This window comes from Cydia strobilella, chromosome Z, assembly GCF_947568885.1.
Source record: "Cydia strobilella chromosome Z, ilCydStro3.1, whole genome shotgun sequence".
NCBI lineage: Eukaryota > Metazoa > Arthropoda > Insecta > Lepidoptera > Tortricidae > Cydia > Cydia strobilella.
In genome coordinates, this window is record NC_086068.1 from 47,381,461 (window position 1) to 47,401,255 (window position 19,795).

The 19,795-nt window shown below is 36.8% G+C and overlaps 1 protein-coding gene across 1 annotated transcript in view; it reads right to left on the reverse strand.

The window, feature by feature from the left end:
- Nucleotides 1–19,340, reverse strand: part of LOC134754914 (aquaporin AQPcic) — a 55,132-nt gene extending 35,792 nt beyond the window's left edge. The window contains exon 1 of the mRNA XM_063691388.1: nt 19,177–19,340. The gene's annotated coding sequence lies outside the window, so the exon portion shown is untranslated. The remainder of the gene's footprint in view (nt 1–19,176) is intronic.
- Between the last annotated feature and the right edge of the window lie 455 nt (nt 19,341–19,795).

The following is a 19,795-nucleotide window of genomic DNA, read 5'->3' on the forward strand; positions in this document are numbered from 1 at the left end:
AATAAGACCTAGTTTCTCCTCACCTCCTGACTCAGAGATGGAAGATCATATGTCAGCATTGTCAGCCAATGACGTAAACATCAGCGGCTGCGTCACAGAATAAATAATACTTAGTTCTACGTTCTGTGTCAATTATTGCGATTAGTTAGTTAGTCAAAGGCAACGGAGCTTCTTAGGGATGCAACCGGGAGGAGTAGGTATATACATGTATATATATATATATATATATATATAGTATAGTCGCACCAGTAGGTACGTTTAAGTTTTTCTGTTGCTTTAACTTGTGTGCGTGTGTGTGTGTGTCTAGGTGTATGAATATGTATGAGATCGTGTGAGTGCAGGTGATGATGATGTACCTATTTTTCGGAACTTCATATACATATATAGGTACTGTAAAGCATAGTAGGTATGTATCGTATTTTTCTTACACAATAGGTGTTTTTCTTATACAATAGGTCCTGTAAAGCATAATATCATATTTTTCTTACACTTAATTGCATGCTAACATATAGATAGGTAGGCAGTCATTATTTTCTAATGTTATACCAGAAATAATAAAATCTGATAAGTAGGTACTTTAAACTCAATATATCAGAGCCTCTTGTCACCTGGTAGTTTAGTATTTTAAGCCACTCAGTTAATATTTTTTACACTTATACAGTTGTAAGTTGTACATATTTAGTACTCTGGTTATTTTATTGTACACATATGCAGATTGCGCTCCAAATTGTCTCTTAGCAAATACATTATATAAATTATTGTATCATTGCAATGCCCTACCATGGCCCGTATGAGTATGACTCTAGACTGAATGTACAGCGAGCTACAACATTGATCGGGCAAGTCATGAATACACTTTTGCAGCTCGCTGTACTTTGTTATTAAGATAAGTAAATAAGTTTTTTTTTTTTTTTAATGAAATGGGAGGCAAACGAGCAGACGGATCACCTGATGGTAAGCGATTACCGCCGCCCATGGACACCCGCAACACCAGAGGGGTTGTAAGTGCGTTGCCGGCCTTTAAGATGGGAATACGCTCTTTTCTTGAAGGTTTGAAGGTCATATCGGTCCGGAAATACCGCAGGCGACAGTTCATCTGTACTACACTATGGTTGCATTAAATGGTTATGACTATGAGTATGAAAACTTGCGTGGGCTAAATCTAGGACAGCTTTGACCACGTGCCTGTATTTCTTGCAGTCATAACTGTAGTCTATAACGTTTATGATTTGTGTACGGAACGCGTCTGTTGACGCCACTGCAAGCCTTGGACAGATCGTAATAGTGCATAGATATTCAGTGACAACATGCCAACAAATAGATGTGCTATAACTTTATGAGCAGAGCGGGATAGCGAAGAGGTTGCTACAAAGTCTTCATTTTTCCTGACGTCTTACAGGCCTACTGAATGTTTATTTGTTTCTGTAATACTCATTTATGTAGATACAGTGAGCAGCAGAAGTTGCTAAGCGGGCGAGGTGTTCCAAATTACCTAGACATGAAGTCGCGTCAGGATAATTTTGAACACCTCGCCCGCTTAGCAACTTCTGCTGCTGACTGGACCTACTTCCATGCCTGTCATTACCCCATTCATTCGGACAGCTACTAGGATATAGCGGGACTAAAAAAGTCCGCAGGTAAATGTGTAAAAATGTACGTATTGTACTAAAGTCCGTTTGGGATCTATCATAGGATTTTTCATGACGACCGTGTAATAAATAGTAACATCAAAGACCTATATGTAACACTTAGATTGAAGACATTACCTATAAATAATATCGAACACCCCTATGATACTTATTTGTTGAAAGGAAGACTCAGGGTTGGACCAAGGCAATAATAAAGTAGATTCCTAAGATACGTTTGTATAGATTAGAGAATATAACTTATCAACGTTATTAGACTTATTGCTATTTAAATATATTAAATATATGAAAAGTTAGGTCTTATTATTGATTTCTATAAATAATCCGTATCTCTATTAATTCACTAGATACATAAGTATTTACCAATAGGCTCAGGTACACCATTGACGTGGAATGAGACCGACTACGAAGTGGTTCATTAAGATCCATAAGATCCCTCGTGACAAAGCAAATTAGACTGGTAAAGCAGATAGGTAGCACGACGCACTAATAATCAGATTAAGGGCCAGTTGCACCAACCACAATTAACAGACTGATTAACGTCAAGCAGCAGAGAACTATGAAACTTTCCATACAATAAAATTTAGCGAACGGTAAAACTCTGACAGACGGTTTGGTGCAACCAACCCTAATTTGGAATTACATCGGTTGCAGTTGAATGGAGCACTAAGTAGGTGTATTCCAAGTAAAAGGTGTAGCGCTTTATCTAACATGGGGCAAGTAGTCTTTTGGGGATACCTACAACGTAACAAATCCTTGATTTGCAACGTCCCAAAGGGCAAAGCGTTGACTAAACGTGTTACTGTCAGCCTTCGTGACTCCATAATTGTCAGATGCGCAGTACCAGCGGCCTTTACCTGCATGCAATCATTACCCATTGCTGTAGCGAGAATTATTTATTAATTATTCATTACCGTGTAGACCTGGTGAAACCCATGCAGCCTGCGAGGCCTTATGACATGCACCGGACACATTGTGAGCGAATAGGAAATGATACAATCATTAATGCTAAAGGCATGCAATAATTGCATATAAATGGAAACTACATGTAACGCGGGTTAATCTACATTTTCCACGAAGGTTACTTAGTCATAAAAATATCCATGCCCCGCAAGAATATCACTAGAACTAATTGTAACAAGAATATTTTATTAAACCGGTTTGTAATTTTGCGCATGTTTTCTATTAAGATCAACGTATTAACTAAGAAAATATTGTCACTGAATATTGTATTGGGTTTTTATATTAAATGCACTGTTATAAAGACTGCGGGAGGATGGTTTCTTTTCTTAGTTTAAAAGTAAAGCAACTTTTCGTTAGTTTCGGTATATAAATTATGTAAGTACTCGTATTATGTTCTTATTGAGTTTATACGAGTAAGTGGAATAATGAAAGGTCACTACATTTTATCATTTTATATTTAAAAGTAGATCTCGTAGAAAAAAAATTGTACCTAATAATATTAAGTCAGTATTTATATCTTTTTTAATAACATTTTTTTCTACTTCTTCAGTGGCATGACTACGGTTAGGTACAATCAGCATCAAAAGAAACGGATCAGACTACGCGTCAAAAGTATTTATTTTATAATAGCTTAACAAAAACATATAAGTATCCTTGTATATAGCACAATTAGACTGTGACAGATACTGTAGATCGCGAACTGTAGAGATACCTACATCTACTATAAATACCAGGGAGTTCTGTTATTGGCTATGCTTAAGTTCTCATGTTTTTTGTATATTATTTGATGTAAACGCTGTTGAACTTCTCAATAAATAAATATCTCTATTTGGAAAAAAATGCAGAATGGCAGGTAATACTTATACTTAAGGGGCCCACTGACTATCAGTCCGCCGGACGATATCGGCCTGTTATTTGTTCGGAACTGTCAAATTTTTGTTCTAACTGACAGGCCATTATCGTCCGGCGGACTGATAGTCAGTGGGCCCCTTTACTTATGTTATGGAGCGTTCGTTGTTTCATCCGTTACTATTGATGCTGACTGTACGACGAAACTAAGTGTTCCGATAGTTATAGTAAACTGACGGTTTAGCGCAACTAAGTATTCCATAATTAACTTATCAAGAGTATCGAGTTTATTTGTCCTTTGAGATTTGTCACCATTGTTTCACATAGTAGCATTGTCCTATTTAAATAAAGTGTTAAGTGACTGATACGACAGACATAGGAAGCTAGAAATGGCATGTGGAAATAAGGTAATGGCCGGCTTCCCTCGGAGGAGGCGCGGGCGGCGCGGCGGACCGGACTCGTAAGATCATGCTCATAAATGCTTCCAAAAATAGATCCAGACGTACCTTGTTTAAAGAAAGGAGAATTACATATGTACGTGCACAGTTAAGGATATTGACCGAAGCAGCGCTTAAGGAGATTGTGAATGGAATTTCAAGTCAGCTTCCATTGAGTGTTATGCCAAATGTCTCACCTCACCGTTATTTCTCGTTTTTGTCAAAATAAAAGTACCTACACAATAATGGTAATTGTCGTTAGGATATTAATTTTATTGAATGCTGGATGTTTTGTTTCCGCGTAGTGTCCCACGCAGGATCCTGCGGCAGGCACGCCGAGGCACGACATAGCGATGCTCTTAGAGTCCTCGTCAAGACATGCTCAAAGCTCGCTGCTACAAAATTACTATTCACTCGTTGGTATCGAAAGCATTATAAATTTAATAAGTAAGTATGTATATTTAGAATAAGTAAACATCCATAACATACTTACTTATTAAATTTATAATGCTTTCGATACCAACGAGTGAATAGTAATTTTGTAGCAGCGAGCTTTGAGCATATGATATACGTATATTATATATATACGTATATAATAAGTGTACAGGAGTGTAAAGGTTTTTAAAGGGTCGGCAACGCGCGTGTAAAATCTCCGGTGTTGCAGGCGTCCATAGGCTACGGTAACCGCTTACCATCAGGCGGGCCGTATGCTTGATTGCCACCGACGTGGTATAAAAAAAATAAAAAAATATCATATGCTCTCTATAGTCTCTTTTCTCACACGCAATTGACAACGCAAAAGTGATTAATTCACCATACATATACAAGATACAAGGTGCCCACGAGGAACCCGAAAAATTTTACGACGCATTAGAGGCCAAAAAAAAATGTTAATTGTAGGTCGTTTTTTTTTTGTATGTACATTTGTACATATAATGTAAATGCTATTGGTAAAACCACAGTCTATAAAACAATACAGTCATTCGACGAAGGCGTCTAGACAGGGCAATGTGCGGGGTGCGAGGGGCGAGAGCTGGGTGGCGCGCACCCGAGCTGCATATATCGCCATTGTTGGTAGCTCGGTACTACTTACAGAGCTAGCGTGTCTTATTATTTGTCACATATTATTTTGGTCAGTTCTTGTGCGGTGTCGGCATTTACGTAAACATCAAAGGCGTCTTTGTAAAACCTACTTTTCTAAAGTGCTACTTGCCAATTTTTGACATCTGTCAATAAGGATATTCCCATATTGGCAAGCTAATCCCATAGTGGCAAGTTGGCAACATTCCTCACTAAAAAGGCGGTTTGCACAAAGTAACAATAAAAATATGTTTTTAAAACTGGTTTTTACTCTGAAACGAGGCGAATCCCCTTTAAAAATTTCTCGGGTTCCTCGTGGGCATGTTGTATACATATATATGTAGCTATGTATATTTTAATATACCACTCAATTCTAACAATCCAAACCTATTAACCTAAAGCACAGCTAGAGTGATCAAAGATTCGTTTTCCGTTATTGACATCCCAGGCAGCGGAGCTATTATCTCGGACAATAAGTGACGCCCTGGGGCTACGCTCGCGTCGGAATTAAATAGTACAACAGCTAAAAAGATAATTAAGAGTATCGTAATTCCACGAAAAAGGTTATGAACGATGCTGGCGTTATATTGTAAATTGAGATGTACAAAGTAAATAGATGGTTAACCAAGGGATGAAATGGTGCCTTTCACCCGAGTTAAACACTACTTTTCATTTCGAATACGAGGAAAGTAAAATACATACATGTGCATTTAAAACAAACATGGCTAAGTATAAACTACAGTAGTCTTTCTTGAGGGCACTTTCCATTAACAATTTAGGTAAAAAATATATTTATTTATGAAATGGGGAGTTTATTATCAGAATGGAAATTGTACAACAAATCCATTTTAAACCAATTTTTTATTGCTTATCGTAAAAAAGTTAAAAAGGTACTTTGAAAGTACAGTGCTCTAGGGCAGGAACGTATCGTTTTCTGCACACTTTTTAAAACAACAACGACCCACTTTCAGAGCATGACACAAGAAAAAGGATTTTATTCTATAAACTCGAATAATTTATTGTTTATAACTATTATTGCTTTCTAAAACAATTGAAAGACATATATATAGGTACATAACATATGCTACATAAAACAAAGGCGGGGTAGTTATGAGGTGTTTGCTTAGGTACTTTGTGACTTAATGAAACCTTAGACCCCAACGTAGGCAACGTAGTCCAGAATAATAGCCATAATAGCTTCTCCCTATCCGCCTGAGACAAGCGGCAAACCTGTAAAACGGCATATACGTGCAACGCTTGATACCGCTTATCAGCAAGTGTTCCAGTTAGTTTAGCGAAATGAGATGGAAATCTGATTCTTTACGCACCGCTTACAACCTTGCTCATGACAAGCGGAGTCGGATATTTCTTATACATTTACATAACACTAGGTACATACTTCAAGTAGGTATGTACTCAATCCAATACACATTACTTGACGGTTATTATGGTACCTACTCTAAATATAAACGAATACAAGCGAATACTTTCTCAAAGGAATTTCGCACTGACATAGGTAGTAAACTGACATGCGTAGATATATTATGTAACCTACCTACCTAGTTTAAACACATTTTCCAATAGATTAACAGCCATAATTGAAAAAAACTTCAATACTTACGTCTTATCATTATTTAACCTAACATTTAAAGTCTGGATTAACCAACTATCAAATTATTTGCCCATTGATAATAAAACTCGGCAGAAGGGAATCAAATTAGGTAAATAGTAGGAAAAAAAAACCGGACAAGTGCGAGTCGTACTCGCCCACCGAGGGGTCCGTACAAATTTAACTCATTTATATTTTTTTATATTTAACAAATTTATAGTTTTCAGATTTTTCTCTGTACTTGTAGTGTAAGACGATATTACTTGCCAAATTTCATAGTTCTAAGTCAATGGGAAGTACCCTATAAATTTAGATTCCCTTGAGAGTGTCGAAGTATACGTTTTGGTACCTTTTCTACGTTAACTTAGAAGTTAGATTATTTCACAGCTTAGACCTGAGTATACATTACAGACAGACAGACCGACGGACGGACGGATGGACAGACAACAAAGTGATCCTATTAGGGTTCCGTTTTTCCGTTTTGAGGTACGGAAGTTACAAACCCTAATAAATATGCCTCATTTTTTGAAATTAAGTAATTTTTATACCACACTTAAGTTCATTGACATTAGGTAGGTATGCATTGCATTGGTCACCATCCCTGAAGTACTTTAATCTGTCCTCATAATAAATAATAAGGACAGATTCAAGCGACTAATCAAAACCATTGGTCCATTTTAAGTTCCTAATTACTTCTATGATAATTTTATCCACTATGTCGTGTAAAATAACAAAAAATAGGGGTATATTATAGGTACAATGAGGGCTTTCGTTTTTTTTTGCTCCTCTGTTGGCGCCTCTGTTGATGGTGGTCCAAAAGACTAAAGAACAGCTGTCAGTCATTGAAGTGACATTTGACATTTCGAACTTTGCGAAGACCACCATCCACACTAGCGCCCCTAGCGGCGAATTCATACGCGTTAGCCCTCATTGCGTGTATCTACTTTTACAATGCTAAAATATAGTTCAATTAGTGGCGTAGGTAGAGATGTCTGAGTACACCGGCCGAACTTGAGGCCCGCAGTGTCAATTATCCGAAGCTTTTTTGTTTCTTGAGCATAAATGATCACGCGGCCAACGTACCAACATAATTGTATCCCAGAACCGAGGAGGAAAACGACGGGGTTATGCTCTGGAGAGTCCGTGACTCAGTTATTAAAAAAAAAAACTTCGGTATATCGTTTCGTTCAAATGGGCCGGATAAGAAAAGGACGGAGTATATACAAATTCGACTTCCATTAATTTTTTGTTGATCGTCAGACACGCTCTCTAAGCACAATGGTGGAGCCTGCTTGTAGGAATGCTACGCCCACCTTTCGACTTGAGTTTCCCACTTGAGATTTTGACATAGATAGGTTGATGTGTGATAAATTACTATCTAACCCGAAGTTTTGATACCGAAATTAGAAGTCGAAGAAAAGTCTTATGGGTACCGGTACCTATATACTGACACAATATTTTTTAGAGTTCCGTAGTCAACTAGGAACCCTTATAGTTTCGTCATGTCCGTCTGTCTGTCCGTCCGCGGCTTAGCTCACTGACCATTTGCACTAGAAAGCTGCAATTTGGCATGGGTATATAAATTAATCACGCCAACCAAATGGTAAAATAAAAAAAACTGGCCAAGTGCGAGTCGGACTCGCGTTCCAAGAGTTCCGTACATTACACAATTTAAACCATGTATTTTTAGAGTTCCGTACCTCAAAAGGAAAAAATGGAACCCTTATAGGACCACTCGTGCGTCTGTCTGTCTGTCCGTATGTCACAGCCTATTTTCTCCGAAACTACTGGACCAATTAATTAAGTTGAAATTTATTTATCCAACCGGTACCATTTAAAACAAATAAGGTTATTGAAATTAATTAATTAATTCAAGGACCATTTTATTGTTAAAGTGAATATTTTCGGAAATAATCGCTCAGAAACAAACAAAAATTGTCCCCTTCTTCCTCTCTAACTTTTAATCCGTGGGTCCAAAAAAACATGAAACTAAAGCTTAGTAAAAACTGTCCATAAAAACTATAGCGAACAGCGAACATGATCGATTGAGCCGTTTTTGAATTTATGCAAACAAGTTTTCCCTTGTTAGTAAAAAGATGTACTTACCTACCTACTTAATTACAAGTGCAGCGAAGGTACCTAGTCCCTTTGCTTGTAATGTAACTTATGTACGAGTACAAGCTGCAAAATTACGTGGACACATTATAAAGGGAGTTTTAGTACTTATACATAAAGTGGCCATGCACTTTTACAGCTGGGTGTTCAATTCATGATACCAACTAATAGCAGTCTATTGTGATGGACTGATGGACAAGGTAACCACGGAACCCTACGTTGAGCAATGAGCATGGCCCGACATGCTCTTGACCGGTTTTTAGGGTTCCGTACCTCAAAAGGAAAAAACGGAACCTTTATAGGATCACTGTCCGTTCGTCCGTCCTTCCGTCTGTCTATCTGTCAAGACCCTTTATATCGAGAACGCGTGGAGGTATCGAGTTAAAATAAAAACCATATACTCAAATCTACAGTCCATTGAAGCTGTAAAAAAATCGAACTACTAAGTTAACGTAAAAAAAAGATACGGCTATTTATGCCGCACAAAACGTATATTTTGACACTCAAGGGAATCAATATTCAACGACGAAAGATCATATAAAAACTCTTGGTAGAATTAATTCTTAACCCATTCGATAAAAACCAGGTACATAATTTAGACAGTCTTGCATTTTTAAATTCAGTTCTATTTCTGTGTGAGCTTTTATTACAATACTGGTATCATCGGCATAAAAATACTGCGTTCCACCAGTGAGGCATTGTAGTAAATCATTGATAATTCGTGGTGCTATTATCAATACAGCTTATACGTATGATTCTGTATGCTGTAAGTGATTCAAGTTAAATAATTATACAACATGACTTAATAGCATGTTGTACTTCTCATTCCATTCAATAGAAGGCAAGCCTTTGATAAAATAATTGTATGGTGAATTAATTATTACTGGCAATTAAATCGCAATCTTTTAAGGAAAACGAAAAGTCATATGCGAAATGTTTGTTACCTAATTTGGATTTTAGATGATTCTAGTTAGCCAGACACTTTGATTTAAATAGGTCGTCTTTGGGAACATCGCCTATCTAGAATACCTAATTGCAGCGAAAGGAATCTGCATTAGATCCTTTAAGATGTCAACGCTGTGAATCCTTACACCTTTACTGTTATGGGGTTGGCGGCGCTCATGCGACACCATTAGAGTTGCAGGTTGTTCAAACGGGCCGTTTGCCTCCATCACGGCTCACGGCATAAAAAATGAGAGAATCGGCATGAATCACTGAGGTATCTACGATTCTACGCGCTCAGTAGCCAGTGTTTTTTGCTGGTCTCCACTCCTGTAACTGGTTGCGCTTCCAATGTCAAGGCTGTCTGTCACGATCTCACTCAATTGAATATGACGATGCGGTAATACGTAATTTTGTAGTCGACCGTAATTTTTGACTAGGTATGTGTTGTTGTCGACAATGGAAAGCATTTTGGCTGGTTGGAGATACGAGTATGTTTGTGAAGTATCTCCAACCAGTCAAAAGTTATATCTTTAGTGAAGGATTTGATTCGATAGTTGATTCCAATACAAATGTAAGTATGCGAGCAGGTTATATCTAAATATGTAATGTTTGAAACGCGTTTGGCATGTTGTTTAACCTTATGCATGTGTGTGGTGGTCAACAATCATGTCGTTCAAACCCCGGTCGTAACGTATAGAACAGAAAAACACGTTCTCGAAAAAACGCAAAAAAATTACTAATACCTAATTTGGTCAGGATCATACACAAACGAGAGGTTAAACAGTATCGTATCCTCTTTATTAGAATTTATAGGATAAAGTAAAAACAGACTGTTCTTTCACGCAGCGTTTAAGTTTGTACCTAAGTAAGGTAGGTACACTCAGCGTCAAATACTTTGTAGCAACCAAAGTACTCAAATAGGTCGGTACACCATATATTTAGTACCGAACTATTTGGCTACTTTAAATGCTACAGAGTATTTGACAATGAGTATACTATGAGGTAGGTACACTTCTTGCTCATAAGTTATCTGAACAGGTAGTACTATGTTCATGCAGCTTGCGTGACCTGCACTAATTATCACTTAGATGCCTTAGATCATTAGCTTTTTTATGACTACGCTTGTTTTATGCACAGTAATTCTTATTATTAACCGGGTATCAACACAAACAAAGCAACATGACAAACTAAATCGTTATTTGCTAATTATTCTTTTATTTATCATTAATTTGTAATAGGGTAGGTAACCATACAAATAAAGTAAATAATTTATTCATAACAATGCGATCATGCATGATCAATCAACGGTGAGAAATTTCTGGTGATAAGTTATTACGAAAATAAGCAGGAAATGAGTGTCGATACAATGACGTTTTTTTCTTATTGTTCGTGAGTGATAAATTATGGGGGTTCAAGGACAGTCTTATAAAATACCTAAATGAAAAAGCGACGCTAACATCGCCGGAAGTCCGGTCCGCATTTCCATATCGTATTTCACGGCTCGGACCGCCGGCTCGCCTTCGCTGCAGATTATATATTACTATTACGTAATTTTTGCACCGTTTTGGGTTATTTATAAGAATAACCTTTTGCCCTATCGCCTAAAGTGAAACGTTATGTACTATGTACATATTTGCACGAAAACATCGTAAGTCATAACTCACACTTAGAATGTGGTTACGTAGCAGAACATTTAGTGTTTTTATGCAATTTTTTTTTGAGGTAGAGACAAAAATGTGATACGGTTTTCTATAAATTACGCTTCAAGGTAGACGTATGTCTACCTACGTCTACCTACGTTGGTACGCATGTACCAAAAATACAGATGATATGACTGATTTTAAATAGGTACCTAAATATTGCCAGCTGGTCAAAGAAAATATGCCTTATCTTGAATGGTAGGTACGTAGCTACATCGTTCAAGTGGCGGTAATTACTATCTAGTGTAAACAGGCTTAATCTTTGTTTTATTGCTAAATAGTTATCACCACACAAGCTAATGGTTATTTTTATGACACTCAGAGATGACAACGTCAATCTCACGTCAGGGATACGCTAATCAAGGTATAGGGGAAAGAAAATTATGCATCTTTTGTTTGCTTTAGCAACCTTGGACTCTTATCAAAGTTTCAGACATGTTTCAGATTATTCATTCTTAGAACACATTTTATTTGAAAATACTTAGTTCTTGATTCTTAGCCGTCCGTGTGATGGGCGACTCGAATAGTACGTCAGATTGGCTACGCTACGCCTGTAGTACTTGGGTTATTGGAGCGGTTTTGTTCGTCTCGGTGTAATTGTCATGTAAGACAAATGTACTCAGAAGCCGCCCGCCATTGCGTGCCAGGGCCAATCGTCACTCCGACATGAATACTTGCCAGCAGCTACATGACATGCCGATGCCGCATGGCTATCATTTCTGCATTGTTGTAATAGATATGAAAGCGGGTGAATTTTATGGTCTTAACAATATGGGACAGATAGTTGCATTCCTATGGCGTTGATAAAGCATCAAGTACAACAGTACAAAAGTAGGTACCTAAATTAATTCAAAAGCTGGGCTGCTGTACTGAAGGTTGCGTCTTTTCGTTACTTACTCAGTTGCAATAAGAGAATTATTAATTTAAAAAACCGGTCAAGTGCGAGTCGGACTCGCTCACCGAGGGTTCCGTACTAATTTAATTATTTTTTTATTATTGTTTATTTTTTTACAAATTTACAGTTTTCAGATTTTTCCCTATACCTACTGGTAGTGTAAGACGATATAACTTGTACTTGCCGAATTTCATAGTTCTAGGTCAACGGGGAGATCCCTACAAATTTTGATTCCCTTGAGTGTCGAAATATAGGTACGTTTTTTGCGGCATAAACGGCCGTATTTTTTTTGTTAAATTGACTTAGAAAGTTTGATTTTTTCACGGCTTCAAGGGACTGTTGACTTTAGTATATGGTTTCAATTTCAACTCGATACCTTCACGCGTTCACGAGATAAAGGGTCTTGACAGATAGACAGACGAACGGACGGACAACAAAGTGATCCTATAAGGGTTCCGTTTATTTCTTTTGAATAATGCCAAGATCAGATTTACGTTATACTTATTTTATGTAACTAAGTAGGTATTATTATATAACATGGATGAGTCGAAGTGTAGTGCCGTTCCCGGGAACGGCACTACTCTGACGCCGCGCCGATGGGTAGGTATTGTGAGGGGCGGCGGCGTGAAATACCTATTCGAGTACTACACATTGTTCCGCCAGCTCATGGCTAATCAATTATCACGCTTTGGACATTAAAAATGTAACACCACTGCGATAATTACAACAAGATTGCCGATATAACTTTTGATTTTCACGTCTCAATGCCAGCCCTAGTTAGGTACGCGGTGCAAAGTAAAGTTTACAATGCCAATATGTATTTATTACACATACAATATACATCCATGTAAGGATATGCCTCGGTTGATATAACAATTATTAGATTTCTGAGAAAATGTGTAGGTACTTCGGATTGTGTTCAGGTTCAGTCCAGGCTCCTAGATATATATTATAGGCATTACAAGGCCGCAGAGTTGGGGCGGATTTGGAAACAATAATGGCGTTACACGTTAGAAGTTCGCAAATTGCAGGCATCTTTCACTGTCACTCTAATTACGCATTAAAAGGAGTAAAAGAAAAAGATGCACGCAATTGGCGAACTTCGGTGTTCGTGGTGGGCCCTCTGAGGTTGTCCATAGTGATTCAAATTCAACACGGACGTTACGGGACGATAGTGTTGGTCAAGTTTTTTTATTCAGTAATCAATAATATAATTTAAGTGTATTGTTTTTTTATAATGTTTCTGATTTTTGGTGTAAATTTAATGTTATAGTGTTAGTTAGTATTAACTCTATAATATATGATATGTATATGATAGTTATTAGGATATGTTTAAAAATGCTTGTTTTTTGATGTTTCGAATTTAGGTAGGTAGTTTACATTAGTTTTCCATATTACACTATGGTTATGGCTATGGACACACCATTAAAACACAATTAAAAAAAATCTTAAATATTTGTATTATTTATAAGGAAGGCGTACTTTTGTAGAGTAATTTCGGTCAATACCTACTTCATTTAAAGAGCAGACCTGTCACCGCGCCCACAGGTTATATAAGAAATCTCCTTTACAATGCATGTGCTCGAAATGTGTGTTTCCTACGGAGCCATATCATGCGGAAAGTAATACTTTTCCGCACTAGTGCTTTTTGTTTTCAATTTTTTTTACAGTACATATTATATACATATTACTAGTGCGGAAAAGAACACTTTTCGTGCATATGTCGAAAGTTTAAAGGGCCATATGTATTGTAAAATGTTGTACGATACACGTGCGAATAGGTAATTCGCAACTCGTGTCGATTTAAAACACTCCTTTTAATAATTAAACTTATTTGCCATGATATGTTTTTTTATTCACTCGCACAATATAGTAAAACATTGTATGATACACGTGCGTAAAGATGATTTCCGACTCGTATTCCTTTATACACTCGCTCGCTTTGCTCGCTCGTGAATAAAATTCCACTCGTCGGAAGTCATACACTTTCCGCACTTGTTGCATAAATAGCTATTTTCATTTCTCATGCTCTGAAAGAGGTGACCCTTTGTTTGATTGTTGTTCTAAAAGTTGTGCAGAAAATAATACGTTTCTACACTAGAGCATTTTAAGTTTCAAGTACGATTTATTTTTTATTTTTACGATAAGCAATCGAAATTTAGGTATTAAATGGATTTGTTATACAATTTCATTCAGATAATTCCATAAATAACGATACTTTTGCCTAAATTGTTAATTGAAAGTACCCTCAAGAAATACTTTAATTTATACTTCATTCACTATGAGTCATGTTTAAAAAAAACACATGCATTTTACTTTCTTCGTATTCGATATGAAAAGTAGTGTTTAACTCGGGTGAAAGGCATCATTTCATCCCTTGGTTAACAATCTACTATTACATCCCTAAACGCGCCGCGGTTTTCTGCTTAGCCTTAATTTACTGGTAGGTTTTTTATTTTGTGCAATAAATGTCAAATAAGTAAATAAATCGGTTACCAAAAACAAAATGTTATGTATATAAACGGCAAGTATACGAGTATAAATAGCATGCAGGTACTCTCATGTGTAGCTTTTGTTTGAAAAGTTGAATAAACCTAGTTCCATAGACATGTTCAAAAGGTACTTCAATACAAAATACAGTACGTAGCGGTCCCCTTGGTTATATTTCTATTTAAATAATTACAATCATTTAGCAGTGGCGCTAGTGGGCACGTTGATGGGTACTTAAACATCTAAATATATATGTATATATGTTTTAGGGTTTCGTACATCAAAAGGAAAAATGGAACCCTTATAGGATCACTTTGTTTTCCGTCCATCCGTCCGTCCGTCTGTCAAGATCCTTTATCTCGGGAACGCGTAAAGGTATCGAGTTGAAATTGAAACCATATACTAAGGTCTACAGTCCCGTAAAGCCGTGAAAAAATCAAACTTCTAAGTTAACGTAAAAAAAAGATACGGCCGTTTATGCCGCAAAAAACGTAAATTTCGATACAAGGAATCAAAATTTATAGGGTAGGTAGTAGGTACTTCCCGTCTCCCTTCCTTCCCGTTGACCTAGAACTATGAAATTTGGCAAGTAATATCGTCTTACACTAGTCAAGTCCGGCTAGCACTTGTCCGTTTTTAGGGTTCCGTACCCAAAGGGTAAAAACGGGACCCTATTACTAAGACTCCGCTGTCCGTCCGTCTGTCACCAGGCTGTGTCTCATGAACCGTGATAGCTAGACAGTTCAAATTTTCACAGATGATGTATTTCTGTTGCCGCTATAACAACAAATACTAAAAACAGAATAAAATTAATATTTAAGTGGGGCTCCCATACAACAAACGTGATTTTATAGCAGTTTTTTGCGTAATAGTACGGAACCCTTCGTGCGCGAGTCCGACTCGCACTTGGCCGGTTTTTTAAGTTTGATTTCTGAACTACTCGTAAGTAGCAGCTCACAAAATACACATGTATTCCAAATGTTACGAGTAAAATGGCTGTGACATACGGACCGACGGACATGATGGAATATAGGGTTTTGTTTTTGGTTACGGACCTTAAAAACGGTCGTAAAGTGACAAACGCGCAACTATGGAACCCTACACTGAGCCCGAGATGGTATTCTCCGATTTTTTAAACCTCGTACCTAATTATATACACTAAGTACACAAGGCTAGTTAAAAAAAATTTTGGTGCGCTAACTTGACTAACAAAAGGAAAAAAATAGAAACATATATATTATTTGCTATTGTCCTCCCCAGGGACAAGTGGGAATTAATGTATTCCTATTTGTTCACGTCAGGGACAAATGGATTAATTCCTCCAATGGGTCCGGCCTCGTGCTCGTGACGCTTTTACAAATAATTATGAAAATTAATTATTGCACATTAACATCAGCACGTAACGTATATTTTTAGGTTCTGTCAGCGACGCCAAAACTTTTAGGGTCGGTAAATGTCAGCGCAGCGGCTGGAAAACTTACGAAAGTCAAAGATAGATAGATATAACTCTTATTATATCCTCTTTGCGAAAGTTATTGGCGCTCTGACAGTACGGGGTAAAAACATGTCAAGTAAAAAAAATCTTACCTATATTTGCACTTCCGGCGAGTTTTCATTGAATAGTAAGGCTATATTACCATCAGTTTGGCACTGACAGAAACGCCATCGAGAACGTAATTTACTTGCGCTCGCACTAATATGTGAGTACGAGCGAGATTCATAGAAAGTAAATTACATTCTCGATGGCGTTTATCTCGGTGCCAAACTGATGGTAGCCGTATAGGTATCTACTAATAAAATAAAACAATCTGTAAATTGTTAAGTATGAGGAGATAATATTTTACAGATCTCATCTGTGTATTAGAAATATTTCTGTTCGATAACGGCAGAGTAGGTAGGTAATTATTTACGTATTTTTGTATGTAGGTTTACCTCAGAACTCCGTCATTTCTGAACCGATTAGGAAAATTGTTTTTTTTAATATAGTTGCTCAAAAAGTGCTACTTTTCGTGGCTGTTTAGCGTGCGGAAAGTTGGTTTTCGCGAAATAGTGCTTTTTACTTTTCCAATTTTTTTTAATTTTTACTTGTTCCAATTGATGACTACTTATTGATGAGTGTTAATATTAGTTTCCTTTAAACGTCGTAATCAACATAAAAACCTACTGTTAATGTAAGAATACGAAAAATATGCATATTTCATATTTTATTACTTACCTCTTCATCATTATAAGTATTATAACACGTTTATTTTTTAATGTTGAAAAACCGTTCTTAATAAGTTGTCTGAATGGAACGGAACGCCTGTCAAAGAAGAGGCGTATTTTCTTACTGCAAGAATGTTTTAAGTTTCCAAAGGCAACATTCGATATTGTTTTTATAAATATACGATACACAAATAATCGTAAATAACAATATTTAGGTAATAATAGTACAATGTTTTAATATTTACAATTGTTTCTGTCTTATAGAACATGCATTTGAAAAAAAAACATAATATATAATAATAACAAAATCTATTCTAGTCGAATAAAAGCTAGAAAATCACCTCTTCATAATGTCAATGATGTCAGTGTCACAGAATTAATAATATAAAAGTTTCGAATTCCATTCCTTACTTGTTGCTTTTCTTATTTTTTCGCAACTGTATTAAAAAACGTCGTCCGATACACGTGAGGATATGTCATTCTTCACTCGTCCCGAGTCTTGCCACTCGCCTAATACGGCTCGTGGCAAGATATCTCGGTGCTCCTGAAGTAATGACATACTTTCCGCACTAGCATCGAAATGTACTATTACAATGCATGTGCTCGAAAAGTGCGTTTCCTACGGAGCCATATCATGCGGAAAGTACTACTTTTCCGCACTAGTGCTTTTTGTTTTCAATTTTTTTTACAGTACTTATGGTGCTACTTTCTCGCACTAGTGCGCAAAAAGGACCTTTCGTGCATATGTCGAAAGTTTAAAGGGCCGTATGTACTGTAAAACGTTGTACGATACACGTGCGAATAGGTAATTCGCAACTCGTGTCGATTTAAAACACTCCTTTTAATAATTAAACTTATTTGCCATGATATGTTTTTTTATTTACTCGCACAATGCATAGTAAAACATTGTATGATACACGTGCGTAAAGATGATTTTCGACTCGTATTCCTTTATACACTCGCTCGCTTTGCTCGCTCGTGAATAAAATTCCACTCGTCGGAAATCATACACTTTCCGCACTTATTGCATACGAGTATAGTCCCAAGTTGGTCCCGTCATTGTCAAAACCTAGTTCTGATGATGGGTTCCATGAGTAACCTAGGGAACTCCTCAAATCGTATAGGGATACATATAGAAATTTTAGTACATATTTTCATCAACAAACTAAGCATTTTCATCCAAAAACGTTCCATTTGATGAAGAGGAACTGCTTAGGATGACCATAACGGGACTACGGATATTTCACCATTGGCTATTCGTTATGTTTGTTTTTAAGCAAGTAAGTTTTGAAGGAACATGTGTGTTAAGGTCTAGTTCTTATGATGGATTCTATGAGTACCAACTCCTAAAATGTTGATGGCTTCAGAATTAGACCTTGAAATCTGCAAAAATGCGGCACGGCACCGACTTCAAACGTATCAGTCGCTAGCGCATTTAAAACGGAATTATACTTTAATTTATCCCTATTTGAAGTTGGTTTAACTTTTTTTTAAGTGTACTTTACACCACCTTTTATGAATGTACGAGTATATAGGTACAGTGCAGTGTATTTTGGAGATAAAAATATTAGTACATAGGTATATGCAGTGTAAATTATTATTAGGTAACTTACAAATACGTTCGCAAGATTGCAGAAGGAGAATCTTAAGGGCGGTCTTAGACAAGCGTTTTTTTCTGCGCGTGTACGGTCGTTTCGGCGTTACGCGCTTACACGCCCGATATATTTCGCTAAATTTGGTCTATACGCGTCTACACGCGCTTCCAAAAACGAGCTTAAAGGCGCGTATTAAAACGCTAGTCTCAAACCATCCTAAAACACTTCGCGTTAAATGCATCTTAACGTCGTAAGGGCCAACAGGTCCACTCATAGCGACCCAAGTCATTTTTGAAATGGATATGCTTATAGGTATGTAAATAAAATATGAAGTATTTTAAATAAAAACTCAAATACAATTTTACTCTGTACTTCATAGCGACAATAAATTTTTTGCTACTTGCCTTTGGTTTTCCATATACCAACTTGAATGTATTTTATTTGGCAACAGGTATGCTCAAAAGATACTTGGCCTATCATTGCGTAGAGTTATCTTATCTAACCCAATTACACACTGTCACATTTCTAAATAAATACAAACATAACGAGAACTAGGTAAGCGGTACTCGTAGTAAATATGAAAAAATTATCCTAAACCAAATTAATATAAATGGCAGCTTAAAAAAGGTATAATTTTGATGACTTACCTAAAACACGAACAATGAAGTGTCGTCTAAATACCTTCAGCTAGGCAGGCAAATATAACCACCAAAATATTTTTTTACACGCACGTTTTGAGTTAAAATTTTCTTGCGTGTATTTATTTCAAAAGTTGTATTAGCGTCCATCTACCCCAACCGTTTGTCGCGAGTTTTTGATGTCGTTTGAGCGGCACATTTGAAGAAGCCGCGTTCATGGGTGATAGCTTTATAATCGTCGACAGTAGCGCCACCCATCGCAAGTACTGGAAACAAGGTTGTCTCTTTAAAGTCCACGCCATCTATTGTGAAATAGATGTATATTCTATGGTACGTTATTTTTGGGTACCATATACATGCAAAGACCAAAGAGAAAACGGAACCCTGCGGTTCGTAGGCACCCCAAAAGACACAGTTTTACTTTTTTAGATAAATTACATTTTAGAGTCGTAAGTCTGTACATCAAAGGATATAGCTACGTGTGGCAGTGCCACCATAAACGTACTAAATATTATTATTTTTATAGAATATTGACGTTACACTTTATTTACATAGTTCCGACCCTACTACTAGCATTATTAAATATAGTTGGTCAAACCAAATTGTCAGTAAATTAGAACAAAAAAAA